Source organism: Bicyclus anynana, chromosome 26 (genome assembly GCF_947172395.1).
Source record: "Bicyclus anynana chromosome 26, ilBicAnyn1.1, whole genome shotgun sequence".
Classification (NCBI taxonomy): Eukaryota; Metazoa; Arthropoda; class Insecta; order Lepidoptera; family Nymphalidae; genus Bicyclus; species Bicyclus anynana.
This window is the reverse complement of record NC_069108.1, coordinates 4,416,146-4,422,145: the sequence shown is the minus strand read 5'-3', so window position 1 is coordinate 4,422,145 and position 6,000 is coordinate 4,416,146.

The window sequence follows — 6,000 nt, the reverse complement described above, 5'->3', positions numbered from 1 at the left end:
TCCTTTTTAACCCTGCTACTCCCCCATATCTAAAGGAGCGATTTAACTTTCTCAGTGATTCTCATTGTCGCTCACTTCGATCTGAGGATAATTTCATTCTAAAAATTCCTTCCCATAATACTTCCTATTATTCTAAATCATTCTCTGTAAAAGCTGCTCGCCTCTGGAATTCCTTACCTCTCGAGGCTCGGCGTGCGCAATCTCTAGCTTCTTTCAAACAACTGGTAAATATGCACTTCTTTCCTCCTTGACCTTTTTATCATTCCGTATTTATTTTCGTTAAAATGATTTTATTTATTTGTTCATGTTTAAATAATTGTTGATGTTGTCTTGTTTCTTACTTTTTACATCTAAATTATTTAAATAAAATTTTCGTATGTATGCTTATGTTATATATATATATATATATATATTTATTTATTTGTAAGTATCCTTATTTATGTAGGAATATATGTAATTGTTGGTAGGTATGTATGTATATTTGTATGTGTTCATATATATATATAAATATATTGATTTTGATTTTATATATTATTATCTAAGTGTAATATATCTTCTACTTCTCTTTTTATGTGTACACCCGTCATTATGCATTATTCCTTGTATTTATTTTCTCTTTTTTCGATTGGTTGTCTGGAAGAGATCGCTCATTAGCGATAAGGCCGCCAATTGTACATTAGTTTTTAAGTTAATTTCTTGCCTGTTATTATTATTTTTGGTGTACAATAAAGTATATTTCATTCATTCATTCATTCATTATATCACACGAATGTGATAGTAAAAGGCTTGCTTGCGTTTCTATAAATAAAATATAATTTTTATTTACAGTATTAAATTTACATTAAATAATTAAATTAAACTAAATCTTACCTATAAATAAAATATAAAAACAACATTCAAAGCAATAATGTATCATCTATGATTCAAAGCCATTATTTACATTAGTTCTTAATACTTTATATTTTAAAAAAATTTCAATATTTTGTTAATAATATATCGAATATTTTAAATGTGACAATGTCATGAAAAGAAGTAAAATACCAAAAAGAAATAATACTAAAGAGGTTTTCTTCTTACATATATATAGTAGGCATACTTATTATAAACTAGTGGATAGTTTTTCACAAATCCCGCGGTAACCATGGATTTTTTAGGGATGAAGCCTATGTGGTAATCCAGAGTAAAATCCATTTCCATTCCAAATTTCGGCCAAATCGCTTCAGTAATCCCAGCTTAAAGGAACTAACATACTTACACACATACACACAGAAACTGTCGCCTTTATAATATTAGTGTGATAGAAAAACAATCAGTAGGTACTTATAATAGTAAAACAAGCGCGTTTGTCTGTCTGTTGGCGTTAAACTCAAAAATTACTATGGATTTTCAACAAACAAACTATCAAACAAGAAAACATCGTTTTTGATGATCGCTAAAATCTCAAACGTACCAAACAAGAGCTAACTAGTTAATAATAAATAAAAAAAAATCTATGCGTAGCTGAATACGCAGTTCGTAATACGAGAGTCACTCTAACAGCGATATTAATAACATCTCAATGGTTGTAACTATAGTAAATAGGTACCTATATAACCATAAAAATTATTTGTTAACAATTTAACTAATAATACAAACAATTATGTTCTTTATTAATTAGTGCTCCAAAGCTCCCACGTCTTTTTTTATATGAAATACTCAACAAAGCCTATAATATAATATGTATGGCAAATCAAAGAACCATCTTTTGTCGCTATGAATCTGTCAAAAGCTGCAAGCAGTGGGATAGCTAGGTAACAAAGCCAAAAATGCGGCCCTTTACTAGTAAATATTTATTTTTGTGTCTCTGTTAATCATAAATAGTTGTCATTTACTGTCAAAATTATTAAAATGAAAGAATTAAATGTTTATTTATTACTAGCGGACCCGGTCAAACTTCGCTTTGACTTATGTGCACTTCTTTCTTAGATATCCCTACCGTACACTACTCTACTCCTACCCCTACCCTACCGCTAACCTACCCCTTCCCTACCCATACCCTACCTCCACCCTACTTCATTTGTTACAAAATGTAAAAAAAATTGTGCAAACTTCACTTAAGCCATCTACTAAAATAGTCCGCACAAATCTCACGGGCTCACCTATCCAAACCTTAGACCATTAATAATTCTTAATATAATAATGGTCCAAGGTTTGGATAGGTGAGCCCGTTCTGGAGTTAAAAAATTACAACGAAAAGTCGCATTGATTTTTATACCTATGTAAATTATTTCTCTTGAAAAAATCATAGACAAAGACAACATAAAAAACGCGTTTAAACGACGCATTCATTATCCTGTAAAATAAATCTTAAAAATTGTTTTCGGAAATAGAAAATAAATTTATGAATAAATGTTAATCATTTGTCAGTATTTCCACGTATTTCTAAACGCACATATAAATGTCAATCATTAACAGTATTTGACAGGACGGACAACAAATGTTTGACAGGTAGGTAGGTACTAAACAAAGTAACATGGAACATTATTTATTAGTCGAGTTTTCATTGTTTTCAAGATGTATTCTGCTATTCTTGGCGGAGACAAATGCAACGAATCAAAAACCATAAAAATCGGTCCAGCAGATCTCAAGTGGAAATAAATTTTACTCTGTATTAACATATAGGCTATTTTACATCCCGGAAAAAAACAAGGTTCCCGCGGGATTTGTTAAATACTGAAATCTACGCGGACGAAGTCATGGGCGGGTCTTATAAGAATAAATAAAACACAAAATTCCTTCAACTGACATTTATAATACAAGATGATTATAATAATAATTATAGTTAAAAAATGGGTTTAAAACTGAACATTAACTTTATACATATTATTTTTTAAACAACAATTAACGATAAAACAGATACAATAATTGCATACTCCATTGCGTGAAATAGGAATCTATAGTTTGTCAACTTTGTTCGTAACACTCCTTAGGGTCCGCGCGGGCCGGGAGGTGTGTAGCGATGAATGAAAAACCCACGACTGATGCACCTCACTTCCCCGCACGCACGATTTCACACACGCGCAGTCTTTCCCCCCGTCGCCCGCATATTATGGGTATGTCATCAACAAACTTGCCAGACTATAGGTACAACACGAAACTCAAAAATTCCCGCATTCTACACTTTATGATAGCCTAGTGGATATGACTTCAGTACCTATGCAATAGGGATGATGACAGTTTTTTAAATTGTATATAAATTAAGAGTATGCTAATAGTAAAGCAATTTTGTAAAAGGAACAGGGTATCTGCGATCATTACTTTGGGAGCTACAGGGATTTAAAGGGTCAGATTTGCGGCGCTGCCGCGGATATCCGAAAAACGCCCCATACAAAATGGTACGAACTAATGACGTCTTAGGCAATTAATGATCGTTGGGGTTGGATAATATCTTTTTTATTTGTGCATTTATGTTTATAGTTCATGTATTAAAAACTATATGAATTTTCATCTAAATACGATAAAAGATTTTTAATAGATTTAAAAAATTTATAATCTTATTTATTTCGCAAATATCCAGTCAATCTTTGCTTTTTATGTATAAATTAGTTAACATTGACCTTATTTATCCGAATGTATTATAAAAATCAATATATTCAAACCTAGTCATCATCCCCATTCTTGAGGGCGTAGGTTCGAATCCGGTCCGGGGCATGCACCTCAAACTTTTCAGTTATGCGCATTTTAATGACGTTGCGGAGTGAATCTTCTGTACTTGTACATATTTTCTGTGCTTCCGTCGTGTAGGGGTGGGGTAGGAGTAGGGTAGGGTAGGGCTGACTCCCTACTCATCCCCTGTATGGTAGGGTAGCTGTTGAATGGGAGTAGGGTAGGGTAGTAGCGGGGTTTCACGCGGACGAAGTCGCGGGCATCCGCTAGTCTTATATATATAAAAATGAATTGCTGTTCGTTAGTCTCGCTAAAACTCGAGAACGGCTTAATGGATTTATCTTATCTTGGTCTTGAAATGTTCGTGGAGGTATAGGGAAGGTTTAAAAGGTGAGAAAAAATCAAATAATTTCCGGGAAAACCCTAAAAACTGCCGTTTTCTATTTCCCATACAAACGTTTAAGAGTCAAGCGGTAGGGGTAGGGTAGGGGTAGAGGTATAGAAGGGTAGAGTAGGGATAGAGAATAAGTGCACTTATGTCAAAACGAAGCTTGACCGGGTCCGCTATTTGTAAATATAATACAATCGGGCCAGCAGTACTCACTGTATAAAAATATTATTAAAATTAAAATTATTTCTCTTAATAAAAAAATAGCTGTTGATTTTTCGTTTTTATTTTTTTGCCCGCGAAAATTTTAATGTTCTAATTTTAAAATAAATATTTTGTCAATATCATTAGAAACACGGGAAGTGGGTTTTTATAAATTTAAAAATCGTTTTATTGACCTTGACCTTAGGACGCGGAAATACGCAACTTAGAATTTGAGGAATACTATACGAATATATTCTAGGCCTAAATCAGCATATTATTTCTAATTTCGAGGTTGATGTTTGACTAATTTGAATTTGAAATACAATGATAATTTTATACTAATTAATCCGGTCAATATTGGATAGAAGCAGGCGTTACTTTGCGGAAGTTCATCATGATTATATAATGATTTATTTATTTTGCTATCATCCGCGAAAAGTCGACGAACCCATGCGACAACGTCACCCAGGTCCGGCAAAATACTCTCTACGTACGTTTCACCCCGAAACCGGAGCATCCTCAGGAGATGTTGACTCTACAACGTGCAATTGCAAAAATAAATTGACTTTGCAATTGCACGTTGTAGAGTCAACATCTCCGTAGAGAGTATTTTGCCGGACCTGGGTGACGTTGTCGCATGGGTTCGTCGACTTTTCGCGGATGATAGCAAAATAAATAAATCATTATATAATAATCCGGTCAATTTAAACATTCGAAGTTAAATAAATTCCCACCATACTGAATATCGGTAATATTGTTTAAAATATCATTAAAAATAAAATTTGAAAGTTTCCCATCTTTCCCCTGTAAGGAACAAAAAAATATCAAGGTCAAAGTTCAAAAAAATTAGTTTTTCGCGATTTTCAGCAAAACGGTAAGTTTTATCATACAATATTTATTAATATTTATTTTTTCTACAAGCCACCGTTTTTGAGATATAACGATTCAAAAAGTTGTAAAAGTTGTCATCGTCAGTGCCGTCGAACATTTTCCATACAGGAGAAAGATGGGGAACTTTCAAATTTTGTTTTTAATGATATTTTAAACAATCTTACCGATTCTCAGCTTAGTGGGAATTTAGGTAACTTTACCTACTCTTATTTTTTGGTTTCATTTGACCGGACTATAATAGATCCTAAAATTATAATTGATAATATCTGGAAGTGCCTACCCTGGTTAAATATCTCCTGCACGCCACCGCTAGCTATTGTAGTAGAATGGCTCAGATGTCAATCGCAATACAGTTTTTGAATGGTAAACTTTTTTACAATTTACACATGTTAAATACATAAAAATCCATTTTATTGTTTCATAAAAATGAAGATACGATAAGATTTCCTTCGCTCTTTTGAATGACACCTATTAAAATTTAATCATTCAAGATAATATAGTATGAGAGCCGGTGAACAAGTTCTTGTAAACATTTTCAATCTCTGTTATCCCATGATTCGGGGGAAAGACTGCGCGGGTGTGAAATCGTGAGTGCATCAATCGTGGATTTTTCATTCATCGCTACACGCCGCCCGGCCCATCTGGAGTATTACGAACGAAGTTGCCAAGCTATAGTATGTACCTATGTGACTGGTATTGCAAAATCATGTTTGAGGTATACATATCTTTAGACATGATTAAAGTTCATAAAGGCAAAAAAAATCAAGTTTCTTTAATAGGTATCAATATTTAATTTATTAAAAATTATGTTGCATAATCTGGTAATCTTTCCTTAGATTTAGGCTGCCTATCCACAAAAGCGGAGCGAGGAA